Source organism: Sceloporus undulatus, chromosome 7 (genome assembly GCF_019175285.1).
Source record: "Sceloporus undulatus isolate JIND9_A2432 ecotype Alabama chromosome 7, SceUnd_v1.1, whole genome shotgun sequence".
Lineage (NCBI taxonomy): Eukaryota > Metazoa > Chordata > Lepidosauria > Squamata > Phrynosomatidae > Sceloporus > Sceloporus undulatus.
In genome coordinates, this window is record NC_056528.1 from 49,873,622 (window position 1) to 49,900,833 (window position 27,212).

Genomic DNA, 27,212 nt, shown 5'->3' on the forward strand with positions numbered 1-27,212 from the left:
ATAATAATAATAATAATAATAATAATAATAATAATAATAATAATAATAATATATTGACCAATTTAAAGAGAGCCTAGTCAGTTTCTTATGTTAACATGTCTGCACTGTTCTGACCTGCAAAAACATTAGCTCTGTTTTCATAAGTTTAGAGAACAAACACAAGATCACGTATGGCACAGTTTTATCATAAAGAATGCACACTCTGCCGTACATAACGCCCACGCACAAACACCTGCTTTTTTGAGTATCTGCCATAGTATGGGGAAATCACTAATTGATCGCTTCACATTCTGCACCCTTCACGTCCGCATGGATCTAGCTGGGGACCGTACGGAGACAGAAGCACTTGCAGGAGGGGGAAACGTGGGCAAAACTGGCTTCTGCCCAACCCAAGCGCAGCCCCAGTTAAAGACGACAGAAGTCTGGGACACAAGGGCCTTCCTTTTCACAAGAGAGTATCTAAATCACACAACTTACAGCAGGTTGGTACCTCTCTGCTACCATCATCCCCATCACAAGGGTTTGCTTTTTCTGCCAAACAAAGTGGTGAGGGAAGGTGAAGCAGGTGGGATGGGTGGGAAGGGAGCTGCACAGAAGAAAAGGGGCAAAGACAGCATGGTGTAGCAGTTTGAGTATTAGACTATGACTCTGGAGACCAGGATTTGATTTGCTGCTCAACCATGGAAACCCACAGGCTGATCTTGGGCAACTTACACACTCTCAGCCCTAGAAAACGTGCCATAGACTTGCCCTTGTTGTTTGTTGTTGTTGACTGCCCTCCAGTTGATCTCGACCCATGGCGGCCCTGTGGATGAGACATCTCCAAGAGCCCCGTCCTCCGCTGCTCTGCTTAGTTCTTGCAAATTCATCCCGTTACCCCTTAATAAGAGTCCATCCATCTAGCATGAGACCTTCCTCTCTTTCTACTTCCACCTTTCCCAGCATTACTGTTTTTTCCAATGTGCCTTTCCTTCTTATGATGTGGCCAAAGTACAACAGCCTCAGTTTTGTCATCTTGGCTTCCAGGGAGATTTCTGGCTCAATCTGTTCTTTGTCCATGGCATCCTCAGCACTCTTCTCCAGCAACACATCACAGATGAATGCATTTTCTTCCAATCTTGTTTCTTAACTGTCCAGCTCTTGCATCTATACATGGCAACAGGGAAAACAATGGCTTGTACGATTCTAACTTTGGTGCTGAGCTATATATCTTTGCATTTCAGGATCTTTTCTAGTTTGTTCATAGCCACCCTCCCCATTCATAACCTTCTTCTGATTTCCTGGCTGCAGTCCCTGTTCCTATCAATGTTTGATATCCCAGGTATGAGACTTGCCTGAGGGTCACCATAAGTCAGAAGTGACTTGGAGGCACACAGCAACCAACCTTCAGCAACAGCTCTTGACTGCAGCTACCACCCACATCCAGTTTTTCTCCGCTCCAGTTGTGATTTGAGCTGCTCATCAGCTTCAAATCTTCTTTTTTGAAAGCCAAAATAAGTACTGCTAAAACCTGCCTCTGTCCCCGCTTGCTTTCTCCATAACGCTTTCACTTTCCAAACCCAAATTACAGCCTAGTGCATCAAAGTGGTTCTGTATAGAAGCTGACAAGCATCAAAAGGAGAAGAACCAGTCCAATATTCATTTTCCAAACGCAGCGAAGTGGAAAAAGTAATTTATTAGCATCAGTGGTGAAAAGTAAATTAGATTTTTAACCTGTTTCAGTTTTCAAAAACTTTCCAAGCTATTTAGATTTCGACATCAACAGCTTCTTCTTAAGCTTGATTAGATGAAAAGACGAGTGCCGCACCACGAAGTGCAGACCTTAATCTACAAGGAAATCAACTTCTAATAAACTTTTAACAAGCAAGATTCAATTATAAATATGAATAAATGATGCCTGTATCCATAACAGTCTTACAAACAAGTGGGCATCCATTCTTAAAAACATAAATAATCCTTTCAAAACAAAATGGCTACTAGGTTGTTGTTGTTGTTTTAAAAATAGTGCCAAGAGAATGAAAGCTAGTTAGGACACAGAAGTTGAATGTGAGGAAATGGGCCTTCCTGAAAGTTTGTGAATCCATTTGAAATAAACCAAACCAGGTTGAAGCTTCTATAAATTGCAAGAAGGTGGGTTATGGCAGTGGAAGAGGATGCAGACTGAAGTGATACAGAAGAAGCTGGCCTTAAAGAGAACAAAATAGACTCCAGATGAACTGGGGGGGGGGGGGTGTCTCTTTCATGCTCCAAAAAGGCCACAACTTGGAAAAGTTATATTTTGGATAAGAATTTGCAGACACCTTCAGCCAGGATGACCAAGGGACTATCCACTCCAAACTAGATGTTGTTGATGAGTGTCAGATTGGTAATGGACAACAGTCACATCATCTGACTTGCTTATGGAAGAGCATACTGATATCCCTTGTAAAAGAAACCTAGTTGGACAAATGGGAATTACCTCTCCCAAATGTGTGCACTATTCCGGTCTACAGGGATTCCATTTCCCTGGTCAAGCAACTTGGCCATTTCAGGGTCTCCATGTTGGCACTAGGGAATGAACCTGGGTTCAGCCGGTGCATTTAGATCATGATAATGTGCTCTTACTGGAGAAAGCTCTTCAAACCCCAGAATCATAAAAACATGGAGTTGGAAGAGGCTCAAGTCAATGCAGGAACTCCCTCTAGAGCAGTGGTTCTCAACCATGGGATTTTAAATGCTCTCCAGGCATTTTAGACTTCAGCTCCCAGAATCCCTGATCATTTGGGCAAGCTGGCTGGGACTTCTGGGAGTTGAAGTCCAAAACATTAGGAGAGCCAAAGGTTGAGAACCACTGATCTAGAGCATCCATAGCAGGGAGCTGTCCAGCTTCTTTCTGAAGACATCCAGAGAAAGAGACCCCGCCACATTTCTAGGTCACTGGTTCCTTTGCCAAATCACTCTTAGCATCAATAAGTTCCATCTAAAGTTCAATCAAAATGTACTTTCCTGTAACTTCAAACCATCAAACCTGGTCCTATCCTTTGGGAATAAAAAACAAAGCTGTACTCACTCCTGAGAAGTATCTAAAGAGCACAGTCATGTCTCCGTAAACATACCCAACTCCTTTAACCTTTCCTAGTGGTTTGTTCTCCATTCCTCTTATCGTCCTGAAGAAATGTCTCAGTCCAACCTAAGAAGCCGAGATCTTCTGCATGTGAAGTATGTGTTCTATCACATGTCATGAGCTATAACCCTTCCATTGGCACATTTAGCAAGAATTAATGAGATAGATTTATAACATGCAAAGCAGCAACAGATCTTTTGCTCCAACTGGGCATACCTCAGAAACTGGACACACTTCCAGCAATGTAGCACTGGACTCCCAATTATGTCCCTCTTACCACCATTTCTCTCTTGGATTGTATAACTGTATAACACAAGATGCAATGACAAATGCAAGTGGCAATTGGAAAGTTAAATGTAAGTCATATTTAAGGATGCAAAAATGCAAGCAGCAGGTGCACTAGTGAAAAACGCAGGCTCACAATGGTTTTCATTCAGCACAACCATAAACCCAGTCGATACGTTTCCCCAAGTTGCATTGATGCCGGAGGAAGAGAAAACATAACTTGTTCCCATTAACGCAGGTGTTCATTGTTGTCTGCTGGACCGATGAGGACGGAGGGGCAGCAACTTACAAAGCCTGAGAGGTGGGATAGTAGATTTCCATCCAAGTCCGCAGCCTCACAAACGATACTGTAGAGCGGCTGAGAGTCGTGTTCACCTTTTACTTGTCTGTTCTGTATTAGCTCTTCTCTTTAAAAAGGTGTTTTAAGAATGTGTGGCTTTCATTACTTTCTTTTTATGCCGCCATACAATGAGTCCTTTTAGATGGAAGTAGAGCAGAATCTTTTCTTTTGGACCACACAGAAGCAGTTACAGCTTTGCTAGTCTGCGAGGAAGAGAGTGAGGTGCAAGGGCACATGGATTCTGCGGGGGTTCGGGGATGAGATCAAATGGTGTAATAATTGCAAAGCCCAAACTCCTTTCTGGCACCTGGAGTGGGTTGTGGAGAAGAGAATTGTCAGTTCTTCAATAGCGGGACAAAGCGTCCCTTTTGAGGGCTTGAGGATTTCATGGCTTCACAATTCTGCGGTGCAGGGAGACTTGCATCCCGTCAATAGCCAGGAAGCAAAGACTATTGAGGGTTTTCGTTTGGCCTTCTGGAGAAATGGTATCTCAACACACTGAGATAGACCATGGAGAAAAAGGCTATCTCCTGTCATATCTCTCCCATTTTATGTGGAAGACTCATTTGTTTGTGCAAATAACAATTTAGCATAGTTTTCACAAATGATGTCTTTTGTGCAAAAGATGTGGTTTTCAATGCAATTTTTTTTAGCACCCAAGTACTGTAGTTTTTGCCCAAAATTTAAATAAAAATGTGCAAAAACTCCAATATTCTCATCCAATAAGGAGGGCACTTTTGAAGGAAATAAGCAAGGAGTGACATCTCTAGTTAAGTGTAAGTTTACAAAGTTCAATGGCTGAGCGCCAGAACTGTAGGAAGATGTTGGAAAATACTGCCTGATTACTTGGCGCTATACCAAAAATCAACGAAGCCATCAGAAAAAATGGAAGTGAATTTAAAACTGTAGATCCTACAATGCAAAGGTTCAGATGAAGAAATGGAAGACAAGGGTTTGCAAAAACCACTTTCCATCATCAGCATGGCTGTTCAATGACAGGGGCGCCTTACAAAATCTGTAACAAAACAAACACATATACACCCCAAAACTAAAAAACAGCCACAACAGTGGTAGGCCTCTACTGTTATACATAGATATAAAACTTGTATTTCTTAGGCTACTGTCCAACAATAAAGAGTGGTCATTTACTGGCACTTTGGTTCCCAACTGTGCCAGCTATGGTGCCTGAGAATAAGATATATTAAAGCCTTGTTTAAAAAAGAAAGCCAGCACCTGTGTCAAAGAGGTAAAAGGGTATGGGAACCACTGTCTCTTGGGCTTTGCTGGCTGAGAAGGAGAGCCATTTTGTACTCCAATACCTATAAAGGGCATCAGATGGGGAAGAACGTACTGATGCCTTGCCTGCCTTATCACCATCTCAGGGATAGCTTTTTACCTGACCTATGAGCTGCAACAGGAGTTCAATGTGACACAGACAAAATATAATTGCAACTGAACCGCAAAGACAAGTAAATTACATGTAAAGTGGCTCTCTGTCACGGCAGAAAGAACAAACTGTGAAGCTGGAAGTGGCCTGCAGTCATAGACATTCAGCTTCAAGATTCTTCGGTGGGGGCTAACCATCTTGGAACGAAACACTCTGTATTTTATCATTTACGTTCTGCTGTTGGCCCACGTCTCGTTCTGTACCTCAAGGCTTGTAATGGCCTGAGATCGGAAATTAAGGAAGATAGATCTGATTGAAATTTAGACATTCAAATCCAGCTGCTGCAGCATTTGCTCTCCTGAAAAGCTGTTTCCAACGTGAAAGGTTCAGAATAGGTTCAGAACCATGTCTTTAAAGTTCGTACTAAATCTAAGAGCGAAACCAATTGACATGCCCCCAAATGTTCTCTATCCCCAAGGAAGGCATTTTGAGGAATACCTTATGCCCGTTCCTATAGCCAAAGATTTGAGGGCAAGCATTTCTACCATTGAAACCAATTTAGAACGGTTTAGAACAATTTAAAACAATTAAAAGCAATCTCAAGCAATCTAATGGGACCAAGGGAGTGAACAGCAAGTGAGAAGATCACCTCCTTAAAAAAAAGGGAAGGGGGTTGAACAGAAATGAGAAGATCTCGAGATCTTTTCTTACTGCTAAAAAAGGACATCTCCTGGGGAAAATATATGGCCTGGAGGCCCTGAAAACATTGTGAAAACTGACAACATTGTGGAAATGTCCACAGAAGGTGTTTTCTTTTTACAAGTTGTTTGCATGGCCCTGGGAGGCTAACGTGATCCCCTAACCTCCCACAGTTGTCCCCATGTTCTAGAGGACAATGCCATTCCCAACCCTGCTGTAAATCAAAGGACATGAGATGGAACAGACATCAGCAGTGCCACCATCAAGACCACCAAAGCCACCCTTCTGGAGACCTCTGAAGCTACTCTGACGGAGACCACTAAAGCCACCCTTCTGGAGAACACTGAAGCCACCCTGTCCTTGAGTTTCCTAAGCCCAACCTGGCCAGGTAGTCCAGAAGGATACCACACTTAATGAGAACTCTTAATCTTCTGATGGACCTCACCACTACTGGCATCCATGGCTTCCTCTATGAGGAAACCAGAAGCCACACGCGTGCCCCTGATTTGTGTTTACTCAAGAGCATTTATCTCCAACCCCAACGGTGGAGGAAAACCTGTTCTGGCTAAAGGCTACCTTTCTAGCAAAAATAGCTACAGTGGTGCCTCGGGTTACGAAATTAATTCGTTCCGGGGGGGGGGGGGGGGGGGGGGGGGGGGGGGGTAGGGGGGGGGGGGGGGGGGGGGGGGGGGGGGGGGTGGGGGGGGGGGGGGGGGGGGGTGGGGTGTGTGGGGGGGGGGGGGGGGGGGGGTTGGCGGGGGGGGGGGGGGGGGGGGAGGGCGTTCGTAACCCGATTTTTTTCGTAACCCGAAAAAGCCATAGGCGCTAGCGCTAAAAGCCGCGATTTCGTGCGAAAAAGCGCCGAAAAGCACCAAAAAAATTTTTCGTAAGCCGAAAAAAAAAACCGTAACCCGGAACAGTTTTTTCCTATAGGATTTTTTCGTATCCCGGGAATTTCGTAAGGCGGTGCTTTCGTATCCCGGGGTACCACTGTACTTAGAAATGGCCGAAACGTCGTCATCTGTCTAGAACTTGAAGGACAAAGTGAGCCGATCACGTTGCCTGCCTGCTCTTGTCCTTTTACCTCCCGAGGGGAAGCTGGCGACTCCAGATAGAGTGGTCAGATCTTTTGTGTGTGGGATGTGCAAGGGACCCGGAACGCAAAAGACCTCTCTGTTTATCTCGGAAGGACACCGGGAAGAGATGAACGGAAGGGAGAGAGAAAAAAATTAGGCCCAGAAAAAGAAAGATATTCAAAGGGAAGAATTATGTATGCATAATTGCGTGGCTCCCTGGAGTGCTTGGATGAACATATGCCTTCACTTTGGGAAATCATTTCCTTCAACCACGGTATTCTAATTAAAATGTCTTAAGTGAGGGGAAGCGCATTTTTAAAGAGTCCTGGTGGGGTAAAAAACGGGTGAAGGATGGACCAAGGAGCCACGCAGATGATGCCAACTGGGGATTTGGGGAAGGGAGAAGCACAGTCCAAATATATATGAGGCCCAGGATTTCGGAGGATATGATGTTAGGGGTGTCCAAAGCCTTGCAAAGAAGAAAAAAGGAAGCTAATGCAAAGGGCTCCTGTCTATTTAGGTGCACACTGATCTGGATGGCATATCTATAGCTTGCCTCCCTTTCAATAAACATAATGTTGGCTTGTGGGATGACTATCACCATCCCATGATGGTTTACCCCACGAGAAATGGGGCAAAGACTGGCCACCCTGCCCTATAATTTAATTGTATTTTATTGTGGATGGGAGGTTTTGGGATATAATGAAACATTATCGTATTACTGTATTGTGTGGATATTTTTAGTGTAAGCGACTTTGACTGTTGGAGAAACGGGATATAAATAAATATTTGTTGTTGTTGTTGTTGTTTTAAGCTGCCTCTGTAGCCCCTTCTACTTTTGAAGAACTGAGGCTTAGCAGGAAAAAACCCCACAAAACATCAGCAGTATCCAAACAAGACAGAATATTTGCAAAGGAAAAAAATGCTTTGACAGTGAAATCAGATTTCATTGCCCCATTCCAGCCTTGCCACAAAATCACCCCTTTCTTCCGAACTTCCCAACGTAGGCTTTTCAAGAAAAATAACATTTTTTTCTTCTTGTTGTTGCCTATTTTGCTTCTTTTTTCTCTAAAAAGAGATCTGCGTGAGAGTCAGGACCCACAAAACCAGCCACAAGGGCCACACTTTCCCTATTCCAGGTATAGGATATTTTGCAGCTATGTGATATACCAACATCATGTATCTTGGAAAGAATTCCCAGGGGTCACATCTAAGAATCTCAAATTTCATACAATACTTTGATGGGTCAGGGAGCCAAAGACCTAATAAATGTCTTGGAGACTTGATATTTTGGATCTAAGTGGTATAAAATATCCACAAAGAAATAAATACAATAAAGACCGAGGAGCATTTACGTCCTTCTCTTAAGTCCCTGTAAGAGATCCTCATCCCAAATCACTGTTTGGATTGCACCTTGAGGCAAATCCAGAAAAAGTTGAACACTGGATGAGCACAACAGCCCTGAAGGCATGTGTTATTTACAGAGTAAATCCCATTGATTTCCATTTGATGGGATGCCATTTTGAATGGCATTTGCTCATCATAAAGAGCATGCATGGCATTACATCTCTAATTGTGCAGACACTATTAGTCAATTGATTTTAGCGTTTTCCGCCCAATAGCCGCAAATCACTCCACAATCGGCTTTCGCCACCACTGGCAAAACAGAAACGTAAGTGTGCATGTGTGTGTATAGGTGTGTGTAGATACAGATAGAAGTAAATTTTGATCTCTCTTCACAACTATATTACTACCCTTAGTTTACAAACAGTGGGGGGGGGGGGGAAGGGAAAGCCTTGTTAATTCCCAGTTGTTTTGGCTCATGTCCTGTAGCTGAATATTCTTACCTTCTTCTTCAACCTAAAAAGTCCAAAAGGTAGTAAGAACATTTAAGGAATTATTACCAAAGTGAACTTAGCTGTCAGTCAGTCTATCTGAACTCCTTCCCCGGGTGAGAAACCAAAGCCTTGACAGATGCCTAAAGGAGAATATGGCCTTTTATAGAGCCTGGACTCTATGCAACCTGGGTATGGTACTAGAGATTGATTTCAGTCACAATGGGAAATTGTTTAAGATCTGAATTTCCTATGCACTGTTACTTATAACTTTTCCACCCACCAGGACTCTCCAAGTGATGTGACTGATCAATCGATCGATCAGATAGATAGACAGACAGCATTTGAGATCTGGTGCAGTCTGAGGCAAACTCACTGAAAACAAAGATGTAAAAGCACACTCACGCATTTCAAGCACACTCCTCAACAAGAAAAGGTGTCGAAACCCATTGGGAACGGGGGGGGGGGGGGATGGTAATCTGTCACAAGAGTTTTAACATTTATATTTTCGAATTTCCTTGCAAGGAAGAAAAACGGGGTTTGAAAAAGTTTCTCTTGTGCAAGATACACTGCTTTCGGGTAGTTTGTGCAAATTGCAAGGTTGTATTTTTTATCTTTTGCAAAAATAATCCCTCCAAGATGTTTTGCAGGACAAAGGGTTTTTTTTGTAATGGGGGGGGGGATGCCCAAGAACACTTGTTCTCCCTGCCCAGTAGGGAAAAAACTTTTGAAGCTATTTGTTCTACCATGAAAGAACAAAACCAGCAAAGATTTACATCCCTACTGTGAACACGGAGCTGTCAGCATATACCTCTCTTTGGAGCCGGTGCATGCCGCTTGCTGGCAATCCACAGTTGGCAGCCGAAGCAGCGCCGAGTCTCCCGCTCTGCCATCTGGGAGATCGCTGCGCATCCCACGTTGCAGGCCCCAATTACCGACCTGGACCCATCCTCCTCTTGCGACTATTTTAATTGCACTATTGACAGGAACTCGGCTGACAGATCGAAGGAAGATTTTTCTTTCGCGTTTTTGCCCCTCCGCCCCCCGCCCACCTCCCATTCATTCCACTGGGATGGAGAAATTTGGAGTTTCAGTGCAAAAGTAGGAAGCCGTTGCAGCACTCAAAGGGAAACGTTAGACAAGCAAACAAAGAAAAGGTAGCTTTCCATTCAAAAGAAAGAAGAGAATGGTTTGTGGCGTATCATCAGCCCCCAAGAGCAGTATCAGCAATCTGGCCAACCTCTGAAGATCTAAAAACACAGAAGGGGTTTTCTTTACTGTGGGCAAATGGCCTTCCTTGCTCCCTTCTTCAGAGCCATTCTTACTTACAAATAAATCGCTTTGTGATATGAATCGATGGATCGGTTCGGCAGCGGAGCGTGCTTCAAACCACATTTGGCCCAATCGCATTTTCTTGCAGCAAAATCAAATTAAATAACCCACTTGTGGTTCACACTGATGAATGATTCGATTCAAAATGGATCTGCTCCAGCTGGCCAAAGGGCAAATTTAAATTGATTTCGATCCGCATCTGGTTCACACTTGCACGGAATTGACTGATCAAAAAAGGCACAGAAAAAAATTGGCGTCAAAAAGACATAGGTTAAATGGGTCTAGCGTATGGTCTGCCTCTCTGAATCGCTGAAGCGATTCGGTTCAAGTGTGAACCAGGGTCATGTAAACCGCTTCAAATCCATCATTCACGTACAGACCTAAATGGTATCTCCTTTTATTGGTCTGTGGCTGTAAATAAATATCCACTCCACATGCAGGCCAAGATGTAAAGGTGCACTTTGGTACCCAATTCCAGCAGAATCAAGAGTCTTCTTCCCTTCCCCTTTTCTCAGCATCCCTCTGGGGCACCCAAAACCTGCTCCAAAGAGGCCTGCAGACCCCCAAAGCAGGCGCTGAGGGTGTCCAGGCATCTTCAGGAGGGACTGGAGGTTACCGAATCTGGCGAAAGCAGTGGGATCCTCCAGTATGTATCACTAGATCCTGGCTTCAACATGTCATAGCCTGACTGGCAGACTTTTATGAAGGCTGTAATTATAGTTTTGTGAGACAACGGGGTCTGTTTTTGGAAATACGTCCTGCAACAAAGTCACTTCGTCTCATTTAATTACGGGCTAATTTTTAAAATCTCCTCTGCGTCGTATAAGCAGCAATGTACTGATTCCGAGCTGCAGCTTGTCTGGCCGATGACATTTTCAAGCCAATTAGCAGGCGCTGGGCTTCCCTCCCTCCTTTGGTCATCATGGATTTTAATGAAATCAATCCAGAGCAAAATCAAAGCTTCTACTGTAGTCTTGCTTCTTGCACTGCTAGTTTGAGAACCAGCCCTTCCCCCTTTTCCATTATGACTCCTTTAATGAATAGAAAAACACCATGTGGTCTTTTCTACGCACCCAGTATCTCTACTTGCTTATGCATCAGATTCATCGACCACGCATGCACCTGGGCACACCTGTAATACAGGGTAAACAGCATGGGAATATTCAGGTATATGGCGAGCACAAAGGGAACCAGTTTTATTTTCATCTCCTCTGCTGAAACGTCCCCCCGTCAGTTCTAAAAGCAATGGAACAGTCCACTATTTCAACTCTCATCCCCGAGAGAATTCTGCCGTTGAGAAAACTGGTTGAATTTGATTAAACCCTTGGATCCCCTCCAACATTTCCAGCTATTCCATCTGTAGAAAACACTCTCCTGCCACTTGGCACGCTGGTCGCATTAGCTGCCTTCTAAACCAGCAGCAGCTCTGCCTAATAATTTGGCATTTGCATGCTGCCTTGTAAATTACAACCCCTTGCATCCTTCGGTAGGAGGAGAAGAGCCTCCCCCCGGCTCTCTCTGCCGAAAATAGAGGCGTGGTCGGCAGGAAAAAAAATTGGAGAAAGAAAGCGTCTTTCTGCAAATGCGCCGCTTATGAAAATTAACGCAGGAGGGGTGGGACGGGCTGGAGAAGTTTAGCATAATGGAGGCATACATGGGGAATGAACTTCACTCTTCCTCTTAGGCAAAGAGAGAAAAACACAGCACACAATGAGACCCGCTGCTGCAAACACCGCATTGTGTGTGGAGCTCTTCTGCTTGTTGACGCCTGTCAGTTTGTGCCAAGAGACAATTGGAGGCCGTGGCTGCCTGCACTAGCGTTGAAAACGGGGGGGGGGGGGGGAATGTTTGGTGCAGGAGAGATTCCCAAGAGATGTTTGTTCTTCAAAGCTTTCTCAGCCTTTCTTTATTGCACAGCAAACACACACACAGGCACACAGAGATAAACATGCATCCACACAACCCTAGAAACTACTGCAAGGGTTGCGCCACATGTTGCAGAATCCTCCCCAGCAAGGCAACCCATGGTTAGAACTAAGAGTTCAACCTGTGCACATGGGTTGTCATCAGAGGTGATACATATGTGGTTCACACTCCTATGGAACAAATGGGAGGTGTAAACTGGCACGGCTTCACAGTCCTTTGTGTACACAAAGGGACCGCTCTGCACATGCTGAAGAGCCCTCCATGAAAGATGGGGGTGGATAGGTGGGCAACTATGGAAGGCTATGGGACTACAGTAGCCCTCCAAGAGACCTTAGCTGGGCCATAGCCCCCTCCCACAAAACAACAACAGGGGATTAGTTTAGAAGGCCTTTGCGGTCCCTTCCAACTTTTTAATTTCATGATGCCAAGCCCATAAGAAACTCTGAAGAAGCAAAATGGTATGAAGCAAAGGGAGGGCAGTCAGGGCGCAACAAGGACTATTCTGTTCTTCTTACAGGTTTCGCATCTATTGAAACTCTCTGGCTTCAGCCTGAATAAAGAAAAGCCACACTAAGCATGAAATTAATCAATATATATATGTATCAACTAAGAACAGGCTGCAGGCTCTCCTGTGGAAGTTTCTACAGAGCCATTCCTCCGCCCCTGTTGCGTTCTCAGATTATATTTGCTCCTCACACACTCAACACTGCAGTCTTTTCATCCCTATACCGCTGTTGTTGGCCTTTACTATGTCTTTACACACCCTTTCTTTTTCAGAGGAAAAGCCAGCAACTATGGAAGCCTATGCCTGTTGGTTTTGGTGGCCCCTTGGTAGTCCTTGGGCATCCACCTCGATATGGCAAGCGTAGGGTTATGAAGAGGTTTGTGGAGGGTAGGATTTGACAGGAATGCTGGAAAAAAATGAGTCTGGTCTTCCCAAGATGCAGAAAACACAAGCGTGCCAAAGCTAAGCAAAGCAAATGATTGTTAACACAACAGAAGGTCTGCAGTGCATAGAAAAAAGAGTCTAGAAATCAGATCATTATCAACATGTCTGTGACTGTGTGTCCTCCCCCATCTATACTTTAACACCATGTGAACTAAAGGTTTCCTAAGTCCACTGGACCATCTCCAATTCTGGAATAAAGAATCTCTTCCAGTCTTAACTCTAGCTCAATTTACAATACGGGGATAACAACACTAGCCTTGGAGTATTGTAAGGCAGGGATGGGCAGACTTACCAGCCTTGCAGGATCTACTTAAAACAAAACAACACCAAAATAAAATTAAAACCCTGAGATCCACCCATCAGAACCAGGTTGGACTAGAGTCTAATCTGCATTGCAGAAATAATGCAGTCCAACACTGCTTTAACTGCCATAATTCAATGCTATGGAATTCTGGCATTTGAATTCCCCCCCCCCAATATTTCATCTTCTCTCCTTGAGATATTTTGCCTTCTCTTCTTGACCAAGTGCTTCAGTGCCACAACAAACTACAAATCCCAGGATTCCATAGGATGGAGTAATGACAGTTAAAGCAGTGTCAAATTGTATTATTTCTGCAGTACAGACTAGAACTAGGACCCTGGGAGCCAGGGTTTGAAGCCCCACTCACCCAAGGAGGGACCATGCACAATTCCTATTCTCTCGGCCTCAGAGGGAGGCAAAGGCAATCCTCCTCTAAATAAATCCAGACAAAAGACCTGTGTTGTTGCTGTTGTTGTGTGCTTTCAAGTCGTTTCTGGCTTATGAGGGCCCTATCATGTTTTTTTCTTGGCAAGATTTGTTCAGAGGAGGTTTGCCATGGCCTTCCCTTGCAGCTGAGAGTGTGACTATCATGGCCAAGCTGGGAATTGAACCCTGATCTCCAGAGTCATAGTCCAATGCTCAAACCACAATGCCACACCAGCAATCATAAAAACCCTGTGATGGGGTTACTATAATCAGAGTTGACTTCAAGACACATACAATCTATCTTTAAATAACCAGCAGCCCCACCCAAAAAACAACAACATGGGAATCTGCCATTTGATCCCAATCTATCTTCTGCTCCTTTCTAGGATAAAATCTGGATGGACCTCATCCCTTGATCTCTATCTTTCCAAAGGCAGGAGGAGAGCCAATAGTGAATGCTGTTGGCCAAATCTGGTTTTGCTGGAAGGAAAGATGCAACCGACTACTAACTACAGCAGTAAACATTTGTGGCTGGCCATGAACTACTTTGATCAATGATCTAAAAATACTAAGCATTATGATTATTACTGCTAGTGGGAAAGCAGAGGAAATATAATTTTATCTCACCATTTCCCTCCCCTCCTCATTCTTTTAATGCCTTTTCCTTTTAAATAGATACATGTGCAGATAAACGGGGGGGGGGGGGGATCTGACAAATAGATGTTATCTACTCGCTTGCCATAACTGCAAGGCAACATGAGACCAATGCATTCAATTATAAAACAACAGACGTCTAAATTGTGAAAGCAGAACATGAAAGAAGCCTTAAGGAGGTATATCTATTTATGTCGGAATGGGAGAACAGTTGCACCAGGCATATACAAAACCTTTCCAGTCGTAACTGTGGTTATTTCCAAGCTCTGACAAATAGCAGAACTGCACTTTGCCCCTATTATATTGGAAAAGCCAATGTTCAGCTTTTTACCGAAAACTGGGATTCTCTCAATTGCTCTCCTGTATGTTACTGCAAGTCCCAGTGTGTGTGTATATATATATATATATATATATATATATGGGATTTATATATACAGTGTGTGTGTGTGTGTGTTATATGGGATTCACTAACACAGAGACAATTCTCAGTCAAGTAGGTAGCCTACTTGCAAAGCAAAGGTATCACTATCTCAGCCATCCACAAAAAAGGGATTGGTTTTTGGAGTATTTTGGATTTCATAATTTTGGATAGAGGAGCCTGTATACTATCTGTGCCATACATCTTCCCCATCACACTGAAGTGATGGGCAGAGGGAAAGCAAAGCGTTACACAACTTTTTGTCCTGCACAGCAAGCTCCCCGCCAGTTGCGCTTCCCTTAACCCACACAGTTCCAGAGACAGGGCAGGTGAATCTCTCGCCTGTCTGGCTGAGCAGCTCTTGATAGAGGAAACCCTCCTTTCTTTCTCTGGGGGAACGGAGATCTCTCCGCAGCCCATGTTCAGCCATGCATACAAGGCTGGCTGGCTTCTCAGTAGAGGAGCAAAAGGGCAAATGAATCACATTACATTCCATGAATAAAGGCCCAGGCTTAATGCACAAGCTGCTTAATGGCTACATTTTCAACAGGCTGGCGAAAGCATCATTTCATTTCCAAAGGCACTGTTTCTCTCTCATACCCATATGGCTGTTTAAAAAACCCAAATTGAGAGCTGAGAGAAATCTCCAAGCTTCTGACAGAAGCCAGGGGCAACCAAAGGGTGGCCCTGGGGCCACAGCCAGCCCCCATGGCTGATTTTGTGGCCCTCCATTTGCTCTCCCCTGACCCCAATGTACTTTCAATAAGAAAAGGGTGATTTGCTTCTGGAAATCTCTAGGTGCAGCACCTTTTCACCTTTTGGGTGGACATTTATTATTTTAAAACACCATTTTCCAAAACAAGAAGGGTACTTCCATGTTTAAATATTAGAAGGGAGACCATACTGAGGATGGAGCACACTTGTTTTCTGCCGCTCCAGAGACTAGGACATGGAGCAATGGATGCAAACTGCGGGAAAAGAGATTCCAACTAAACATCAGGAAGAATTTCCTGACGGTAAGAGCTATAATCCATAGGAAAGAACGTATATAAGAACGACTATAATCCATAGGAAAACAGTTCCATACAGTTCACACCCATTTGTTTCTGCACGCATGACTCAGACCTCCAATTTCTAAGTTGCAATTCAGACTGCAAATTTCCTTCCCCATCCCACTCACTGTGGGCCACCATGATGTTCCAGCTTGATTGTTGGACTAGGACTTCAGAAGACCATGGAAACCCACTGGGTGATCTTGGCAAAGTCAGCTTGGTCACGTCTGCCTTACAGGAATGCAATAGCAAACTTCTTCTGATATCATCTTGCCAAGAGAACCTTATGAATGATTTATTGTTATCTGCTGTCCAGGAGGCTTCAACCTATGGTGACCCTATGAATGAGACCACCAAGACCACCGGTCATCAGCAGCCCTGTTCAGTCCTGCAAACAGGGCTCTGGCTTCCTTGAGTCAATCCACCCGCACTTTGGTCTTCTTTGTTCCTTACTTCATTCCATTTTACCAAACATTATCATGTTTTCCAATGAATCGTGTGTTGTCGTGATATGTCCAAAGTGTAACAGTCTCAGTTTAGTCATCTTAGCTTCTAATAGAGTTCACGGTTGATTTACTCGGAGACGTATTTATTTGTCTTTTTAGCGGTCCACAGACTCCACAGACTGTCCTCCAGTAGCACATCTCAGTTGATTTTCTTCCTATCAGCTTTCTTCACTGCCCATCTTTTACAATCAAACATAGAAATTGTGAACACTATGGCATGGGCAATTCCGACTTTGGTGTTTCATGATGTATCTGTACACTTTGCCTATGAATGATAGGGTCATCATAAGTTGGAGCTGACTTGAAGGTAGGAACAAACAACAACAAAGAGAAGAACAATCCCTTCATACTAACAGCCCACTTGCTTATCAAGCAATGATCCCCACTCAGTGCAGGTGGATTATCAAGAGGAACTAGAAACCATTATTGTTATCTCCTCAAGTCCCCAGAAACCCATTGCTGTCATTTTAGGGAAATCATGATGAAAAGTCCACTCAGAAGAAGAAAACCAGGATGACCAAACTCACAATGCCACAATGTGTTTCACCACCTAAATTTGTAACTTCTGACATGATATGCATATTTATCCTAATACTCTGCAGAAGCATCTATCGCCTCCGTGCTTCTATCCTCATGCACTAGGCTCAGTTCTTAAAGGAAAGTGATGGCACAGAGTTAAGAGTGGATTTCCAAGAAACAGGGGTGCACACTTTGTCCATAAGGGACTGAAGGAACTACGACAAACAAGGGAATGTGTTATCCAGAAGGAGAGGCATGCAACTGTCAGATGAAGAAGGACAAAGTGTGAGGTGTCCAAAATGCCAGCTTCTCTGCCAGGTCCCTGAACAACCGCCATCTATCAACATTATCACAGTCTTGCAGTTCATTGAAGCTATGGCTGCAGTACATTAGTAGCATCATCACTGAAGGGAAAGGGCAAAATTAATCCACTTTCAGTCTGCACCAGAGCAAGGGAGGAGCAAAGGAAGGCTGGATATCCAGCACTTGGTTTGTCAAAGGATTTTTCTCAAGTTCCTTCCATTTTCTTATGCAGTTGTGACAGCACTAAAGCGGCGGCATGGGGGAAAACCATCCAAGGTTTCACCAAGGAAACGGCCCCATTCCACACGAAGACCCTGCTTTCAGGATGGGGAAAGAGACATGTTGCTGCTTCGCAAAGGCACTTCAGATGAGCACTTGAGTGCTTTTACTCAAGAGTGGTAAATTCTGAAGCTGTTTTATTTGGGGGTACTAGAAATGGAGAAATATGGAGACTGAATTCAATGGGGTATACTTCTGAATGAGTGAATACAGGCTTGCAACCTTTCTTGTGGGGGGATTTTGAAGTGTGGAAAATAAACAGAATCAAGTCTGTTCTCACTAGAGTAAGGGAGACATGCCACACAATGGGAAAACCATTAAAGAACAGCAATTGGGCCACTGTTTACTCTGTTTACTCAGGGGATACCAATTTAATTTTCACCTCTTGAGTCGCCTCTTATATTTTAAGCATCCATAAAAGGATCTCTATTTTAATTGTATATATGCCACTCAAGGAGTCTGTATTTTTTTAAAAAAGCAGCAGACATATCCAGCAGAACTTGAGGGAAAGGACTTTTTTGAACAATAGTTCAATTTTGCAAACTGTAGTCCGAAAGAGGTAACATTTCCAAACTGTGGAATAAATCACAGCCAAGCAACCTAAACCAGATTGTTAATGAAGATGACTTAGCAATCACACTTTGCAAAAGCACAGATGAAGATCATCTTCTTCCCAAACCAAAACTGGAGGGACATCTCACTCTCCCGGCAACAACATGAGACAGTGGGGCCTTGGTATCTGATGGGGTTTGGTTCCAGGACCCACCATGGATTCCAAAATCAGTGGATGTTCAAGTCCTATTAAATACAATGGCCTGGTAAAGTTGTGTGTCTTGTATATAAAATGGCAAAATCAAGGTTTGCTTTTGGGGATTTCTATATTTTAAACATAGTTTTAAGCTGCGGGTGGTTGAATCCATGGATACAGAGAGCCTACTGTAATTACTTTCAGGGTATGCATGTATAAGGTATATATGAAACATAAAGACAAATGTCTTTATGGCAGCCAAGTAAAGGGTGAGCTTTTCTTATCTGAAATGCTTGGGACCACAAGTGTTCTGGATTTTGGATTGTACTGAGGGCTGACTGTACAATGGTTTGAGTGCTGGACTTGGACTCTGGAAGGCCAGGTTTTAAATTTCCAATTGGCCCACAATGCACAACAACAACAAAAACAATGACCAAAGGATCACTTTCAGGGTGTGCAAGTGAGTAAGAATTACCTGTCCTACATTTGAGGACTGGTAAATCTCCTGACCATCACACAATGGGAGAGATTGTGTGATCTGCCCAGAACTGAAAGAGATCATCCCAGAACAAATAAGCAAGTAGAGATCCAGTGGTCAGCCTCCCTCTGAATGAGTTTTTGTGTTTCCATACTTGAAGTCTCACAGCACACTATGCTGATCTGGTGGGGAAATAGTTGACAAATCACGAAGACAAAGGTTTATTCCCATTCTTCTGCCTGAAACATAATAGGCTCAGTCCATCAGTTAGAACACAATGCCCCCAAAAGACACCAAAAATAATATTTTGCTATTGGTATACATGCTGCAGATGGTGCGCCAGATGAAGATCAATCCACTAATCACATTTCCTACAATGAAGGCCTCTCTCCTTGCAGCGCCATTATTTCCTCATATTAGACTCACAAGCAAAAATCTAGGTTGCCTCCCAGCCAGAAGCCTCGCATGAACAAACTCTACTAAAACGGGAATTAATAAATTAAAAAGCTGAAAACTTCAGATGACCTGTTGAGCATCAACCCAGCATCAGCATAAAAACAGGTCTGGGAGCATCTGAGACATACTGGGAATAGAGGTACCATTCAAGAAAACAAAGATATAGCAGGACAAAAGTGATTAGAAAATGGGTTCTTAAGGTTTTATAACTGTATAAAGCATTTATTAGCCACCTCTCCAGCTCTCAGGGTTGTTCACACTAACAAACTGATCAAATAAAAGACAATTTCAATAACCAAACAACAAAGATGGGGGATGGAGAGATCACTACAAAATGTCGATAAAGCAGCTAACTAGCCAAATAAGGCCAAATGGAAGAGATGTGGGGCTTGCAGCTCATTCAGAATGAGTGGAAGATGGGGAAATTCTGGATCTCTTGGAAAGAGGTCATTCTATGGGCCACTGATGTGAAAAGTCTGCTTTCTCCCTGCAAGAGGTCTTATTCTGCACATCTTCCAAAGCAATGGTAAAGCGTAAATAGATACCCTCATATGTTTAGAGTTCAGCTCATCTGGTCTCTTTGCTGATAGACAGTCATGGACAATGTGGAAAGAGTAGGCAATTTGATACTACTTTAATCTCCACAGCTCCATCTTTAGGAATCCTGGGACTTCTAGCATTTGATGTATAGTGGGCCCTTGGTATCTGCTGGGGTTTGGTTCCAAGACCCCCAAATCCATGGATACACGAATCCCATTAAATACAATGGCATAGTCAATTGGTGTCCTTTATATAAAATGGCAAAAATAAAGATTTGCTTGTTGGAATTTATATTTTTTGGAAATATTTTCAATGCTTGAATCTGTGGATAAAAAGTCCATGAATATGGAGGTCTGACTATGCTTCCAATTCTATGCTAGAAAATTCTGTACAACCCTTGAGCTATAGTTTTTTGGGCTAATCCAACTAACCCTTGAGCTACATTAGGTAATTCTAAGTGCCACAAACTACAAATCCCATGACTCCTTAGGATGTAGCTGTTACAGTTAAACTGTGCCCTGCAGATATACTCAGGATCATCAGCTCCCAAATTCTTGCAAGAATAATTTGGTTGGATACGGAGCAATTTACTGGCCAGATGCAACTGCCCCAAAAAACGCCACCACTTCAGAAACAGATTTTATTTTGAAGATCCAAAGAAGTGACCTCTGTAATAAACCCCCCCCCCACTTCTCCAGACATCTAGAAAGTGTTAGACACTGTAGTCGTCATTTCATTAATCAAATGAGCTCCAATGCTGTAATATTGCACCAAATGCTGCTTCTAAATCAAGTCTGGCCCCCCAATAACAGTACTGCCATTTGTCTACAAAGATGTCACAGTTGCAATACACAGCCTCTGCTCCAGAGGCTTAAGAGGACCATGTTTTTGGATCACAACTGCCAGAACCATCTCCAGGTAGCATGGCCGGTCAGAGTTACAGTATATTCCTAACAACAACAGCAGCAACAACAACAATTTTCCTGCTCTCTGATACTAAGCACATGACTGGATTTGTTTTTTAAAGGGAGCAATGATGGTGATGGTGGCAATGATACCATCCAGCTAGCAAATGTCTACAATGCAGATGGGCAAGGACAAGCTTGGAGGAGCTATAATGCCCCAAAGTGGTCTGCTTCCCAAAAACCTTCAGGGCTTTCCTTTGCCTTACCTTTCAAAATTACTTCATTTTCTCCTTCCTTCGCAGGTGGTTTCACGAGGCCCCTCTCCTCCTAAAGTTCACGTTCTCGGCTTTTAGAGCGACAAAGAGCAGAACGGAAGGGTTTTCTGTAACCGACGCAGGAGACTGAAGGTGACTGTAAGACAAAAAGGAGGAGGAGGAGAAAAGGCAAGCATCTTAGTGCAAAAATTGCCCTTTTGCTGCTTACAGATCAAGTTAAATTAAATTAATGCTATCAACACAAATGCCTCCTACTGCTTCTATCACCACATACAAATACCACAGCTGTCAAATGAAATGCAGCTATCATGGATACAGCGGGGAAGGAGGGGAGATCATTGGCAAAAATAAAAACATACCAGACACAAGGATGTTTGTCAGAGTTCAAAGGAAAACAAGGGCCACATCCATGCAAAGGTGATGCAAAGATGAGGACCCTCCTCTTCCTCTATTGAGGAAAAACATGTTATATATCTCTTGAACGGACCATTAAAAGCTCTGCCCAATATCCTCTTGGCCGTAACAGTATTGTGGTTGAAACCTGTGTTCTCCCAACCCATCCCCCTTTTGCCATTGCATTTAGGGATGCCCAGTCAAAATCCCATCCATGATAGGAGAGGCACAGGGCCACATTTAGAAATATTCAAAATTACCCAAAATTTCAAAATCTTGTGTTTCTGAATGTGATTTTTTAATTTTATTTTCACGGTGACATTTGAAATGTGAGTGGCTTGGGCTTGCTGGCATCTCCCCATTGTTTTGATTTTTAGCAGGTATCAAATATGAAATAAACTGTCAGCTGTCAAAGACTAAATATTCCTGCATGTTGTCTATCAAATGCTGTCAGCGCATGCTGCCTATCAAATTCATTTAAATACCATTATATAGTAACTATCATATATATACAGTTAAATGTCGGCTATCAAATATTGCTGGATGTCAAATGCAGACATCAAATGTTCAGGAGATATTTGAGCACTGGAGATATCTGGAGAAGATGCGACAGAAGCATCCATAAAGGAGGAGTTTGGGGACTAAATTCATCTATCCTGAAATTTTTCTCAGATGGGAGATTTTCTGGGAGACCCATGGATGGCATTCTGAGCTTCTCAAGCCTTTTTCTAATCACTTTTGTCCTGTTACATCAAGGAGGTATGTGCAATAAACAAACCAATGGGGCAAACAATGGACAACATCGTCTCACCATTGTATCTCCAACATCATACAGAAAGCTAGGCCCTTGATTACGGCTGCATCTGCACTGCAGAATTAATGCCGTTTGACACTGCTTTCACTGTCATGGCTCAATGCTATAGAATTTTAGGATATGTAGTTCTGCGAGATATTTAGCCTTCTCTGTCACAGAGCGCTGGTGCCACAACAAACTACAGATCCCAGGATTTCATGAGATGGAGCCATGGCAGTTAAAAGCCATGCCAAAGGGCATTAATGCTGCAGTGCGGATGCAGGCAAAGATGGCCCTGCTTGACTGGGTGATTTTCCAAGCTGAAGCACAAAAGAAGAACATTTCGTTTCTAAAGTCTGTGAAAGATATAAAGAGATCTTCTGATGTATGGCAAGATCTAAATATTTAAACAAGGAAGCAAGCAGCTGGTCCATCAATCTTGCTCTTTAGGAAAAGCTCTGGTTTCTTTGGGTTTTTAATATACTGCGGCTCCTCGGTTTTTGTTGGCTTGGCTTATGTTTTCTGGGCTTCATTATGTTTTCATGGCATTTCACTATAGCTGGCTCTACTTTAAATCAGTGGCAATTGGCGATTTGCAGGGCTCTGCTGTTTCAATGTGTTACAGCCGCTCTGCTGCTTTTATTGTTTGATTGCTAGACCAAATGCACAATTTTATCGCGTTTTAGCAGTTCTGTAGTCTACTTGGGGATTATTTTGTAAAGAAAAGCAGGTGAAAAATAATACACAATCATTTCTGGTTTGCTTTTTTTTAAAAAACACAGTTTGAGTGATACACATTTCCTTTGGGTTCCTGTAAACTGGCATGGAAAGTCTAGAATCTTGGAAGGTGGCATAGAAATAGATGAAACAAATGAGGATCCTGATCAAGTATGGTAACTTACGACAGCCCTTCTCAGCCTGCTGCCCTCCAAGGAGGATGGAGCTGGGGATGATGGGAGATGTAGTCCAACACTTCTGGAGGGCACCACATTTGGAGATGTCTCCAATTATCCAGTGCTATCAGTCATACTGCCTATCTTACTAACATAACTGCTTCACCAAACTAAGGCCTTGTTTCCTTTGTTTTTAGCTGTAGGGCACTGATCACTTGGTTAATAAGAGTCCTCCATCCCAGACCCTGTGATACACTTGTTGAATTATGCAAAAACGGAGACTCATAAATAATGGCTCACAATGGCAAGGGCAGCATCGATCTGCAAACGTACTTAACATGGTTCTGTTGCAAAGAGCCCTCGGAATTCTCCACAAGGCTGGAAGCATCAAACTCGGGCTTGCCACATGCAAAAGGCATGCCAAAACGAAGACAGCCTGCTTGATTTGCCGAAGATCGCTCAGAAAAGTAAATGGCAGAGCTGGGAAGAGAGCCCAAGACGCCTCACTAGCAGCAGATAAGGTGCCACATAGGAGCATGCTGGCATATTGCTGGCTGCCTTAAACAGAAGCGTTATTATTAGCAACAACATGATTTCCTATACTTGCTGCAATAAATTAAGTGTGTTTTGTTGTTGCTGCTGTTTTGTGTCCAGCTGGAGGAAAAGAAAATGTTTTTTTGGTGGGTTTTTCGGGCTCTGTGGCCATGCTCTAGAAGAGTTTACTCCTGATGTTTCGCCAGCATCTGTGGCTGGCATCGTCTGTAGTGTCTCACCGCAAGAGCATTTGCACAACTCCTGTCTGCTCCGGTGGGGACTGTGCAGGAGAAATTACAGATAGATTATGTGCCACGTTGATTTATGGAAGAGATTTTCCAACCCAGGTAGCAAAAGACCTTAGGCCAGCGGCTCTGGCTTGGTGCAAAGGTACCGGCTGCGTGTACAAATCTCCACAGTGCTTCCACCTTTTGGCCCTGATGGAAGATTGAAGGCTCTGAGATATCTACAAATTGCTGACCTTCCGGGGAATGAGTGACAGGAAAGATTTTTCCTCTGCTGATGCCGGCATATCCAGACCCAGACAGCAGACAAATAAGAATTCAGGTCCGAGAACCTGTCTGTCACTGGGACTAAATTAGCCACGGAGCTGTTTTCAAATTTCCTCTGCGCAAGTGGACTTCCAGAGCACATTTACAAGTGACATTCTGAGTAGGGTTCCCTCACCTTTTCTCTTCTAAACACGACGGCATGTAAGCAGGGAAACCACCTTTTGAAACAGACACATTTGGACGGTGGAGGGGAAAAATAGAGATGTTACATGTAATGCAATGCCCCCAGCTCTTCGTAACATCTGAAACGAACTTGGGGTCCTGATCCACTCAGGTCCTGGCCCAACCGCTGATGTGACAACAAGCCGGCAGCTTCGCTGGTTGCATGCAGTGGATATATGGATGCAGAAACCAAAAGTAATTTCGATACATTTCTCACACAGCCCTTCAACCATGGAAGAGAGATATAGCTAAGTGTATATATGGTATCTTGGGGTATCAAGTGACATCCCGCAAACTTTGGGTCACAGTATGTGGCAGACAAATAAACAGCTATTCTTCCCTCTAGGAGTGGGACAAGGAAACCCATGAAGCTATGGAGGGTTTATACCCAGCTGCCATCCAAATTTCAGAAGGTACTCTTGAATTCACAGGCTGGGAAGGGACAATCTCACTCTTTCTCATGCCACAAATAATGAGTCCTAGTCAATGATAAAACTAGCATATGATTTCTTGAATCACCTCCCTTCCTCATTGCTTTCCTCGTTTTTAAATGATGCATTTGTATTTGCATTTTTAAAAAGGCATTCCTACTTCTCTCACATAGAGAATCAGGCATAGAAGAAGAAGAAGAAGAGGTGGCCAACGTTATCTACTATGAGTGGGCCGAAATCTTTACCTGGTTAAATTAAATTGATTTTAAACCTTCCAATCAAGCCAATAAAGTGCCCCTGATTAACTAAGTACAGATGAATCCTACGGAGAGGGAGGGGAAGGCAATTCTTGCCAAAGGGACCACCAGATCCAAAGTTGTGCCATGCCATGCTGTCCTTCCCTTCCTACAACCACTGGTTCCAACAGGAGAAGAATATGATACATATAGGCATATTTTCCCCCATTCCGGGGATGTGTCCAGAGAAGTTGGGGGCTTTGGGTCCAGTAGATCTGAAACTTTCCTTGATTCATCCTCTCCTTTTGCCCTCAGCAATGGAAAAGAAACTGCACCGGCAGCCTTTCCACCGCCATTACTATGGGGAGGCATTCAAGGGGACAACTCCATCCATGTCCATTGTGGGAAAGAGTACTACATCTAATGGCCCACAGCATTCCAGGGATCACAAGACTGCAACCTTAAAAATCATGAAGCATTGCTAACAAAATTACTTACAACAATTGCATAACCACCACAGAAAAGGCTTTCCCTACTCTATGCAAAAACAGAAGAATGTCTCTCCTAATGTAAGGCCCCCCACGAAAAATGTATATATGTAAGGTGTATATGAAACATAAATGGATTTCATGTTTGGATCTGGGTCCCCATCTCCAAGATATCTCATTATGTATAACCAAATATTCCAAAATCCAAAGTGCTTCTGGTCTCAAGCATTTTGGATAAGGGAGGTTCAACTGTATCAGGAAATTGGCTATTTTATGAACCCGATTCAAAGAAGCAGATGGACAGCTACCCTGTGTTTATACAGCAGCAGAAACAGATCCGAAAAAAAGCCATCTCTGCACACATGACTGCATTGGTTTTCCTCCACCGTGGAAGCCTACTCCGTCCTCCCCCTTCCAGCCACCCATTTTAGCTACATTATTTTGATTCCTCACTGCATAAAACCGTCCCCTCCTTTTCCGACGCCAAACCCAGCCTTTCTTGAGCCAGGACTGGAGAGAACCGCATCGACGGTGAGGAAGAGCGCCATCAGCAGATAGAGACAAGTCGAAAACAACCTGAGGTTTAAGCATTCTGTGTCAGATTGACACACAGGGGAAATAACCCTTTAATCCAACGCAGTGTATTTCATTTACTGCAGCGTTATCCTGCCTGAAGATGTTATGAAAGGCATCCCCGGAGAGAGTTGAGGCTTAAAAAATATCCAGAGTTTGAACTTAATTCCGCCATTCCAAAATGCTGTCGCAATGGCAGATGACCTTTAGCATCCTCCCATGCCAGGAGCAGTTGTGCCTCATAATGTCACGCCAAATTATATATGGCTCCCATTCATTCACATGTGATTTATGTTTGGCTGGGGCTTAAAAACAACAACCAAGAATGAAGGAGAAATGAATCCTCCTTTATTATGACCATCTGTCATTACTACTGTTGAACCTGCAGAAGCATCAGCCTCACTCAGGGAATCCCCACCAGCAGCAATGCAAGAAGCGGATACCTGAAGTGTGCTCACAATCCAAGGATTAAAGTCTTCAAGACCCCAAAGGCTTCCGTGACAAAAGAAGGACCAGGCAATCCCAATTTCACAGAAGATGTTGCAAGCCCCAGAGCAATGCTCAAGGTCCCCAAAAGGCTAATCCCTCAAGGTGGAAGCCACTAAAGGAAATCTCCCCACCCAAAAGAGAGAATCCCCAACTATATTGCATTACCTGTTACCACCACAATGAAATATCTTCCCTTTAAAAGGATTGTAAACCCTTTAGAAGGATTGTACTGTACACTACATCCAATGGCCCACAGCTTTCCAGGGATCACACGACTGCAACCTTGCACTGCATGCATTGATGCTAACTGAAGAACATGGGTATCCGTGTTAATGTTGATTTGTTCAACTATTTGCTTTCTTATTTAGAATGGTGGTAGGATTCAGAGACATGGCCATGCTAGTCTGGATTGAATATCAGTCTGCAAAGGGATCTTGCAGCACCTTTGAAACTAACTGTGCAAAAGAGGTTGTAGCATGAGCTTTCATTGACTTGGTCTCCTTCCTCAGAGGCATCTAAAGCTACAAAAGCTTATGTTACAACTTCTTTCTCACAGTTAGTCTTTTGTTACCATAAGTAAAAAGCCCCTAAAACTAAGAACTCATTGCAAGTTTTCATCCATTATTACTCAAAGCCAGATAACCACTCAAAGAACTACAGATATAGGTATGCAACCTGATCTTTCACTCCAACCTCTCCATCCAACCAGTCTGATAACAAAACCCAGGTTGGCATTGCCATCGAGGGGCAGAGCTGAGTTGGCAGCTGTCTTTGCATTTGCTGAGCTATCATTCAACAGCAGAACTTTAAAACCTAGAAAGAAGATGGCAGAACACTCAGCCTGAGAGAAGAGACT

The 27,212-nt window shown here is 43.5% G+C and overlaps 1 protein-coding gene across 1 annotated transcript in view; it reads right to left on the minus strand.

Moving 5' to 3' along the window:
* The window catches only part of NEXMIF (neurite extension and migration factor), a 93,330-nt gene that overhangs the window by 31,127 nt on the left and 34,991 nt on the right, over window positions 1–27,212 (minus strand). The window contains exon 2 of the mRNA XM_042479098.1: window positions 20,784–20,928. The gene's annotated coding sequence lies outside the window, so the exon portion shown is untranslated. The remainder of the gene's footprint in view (window positions 1–20,783; window positions 20,929–27,212) is intronic.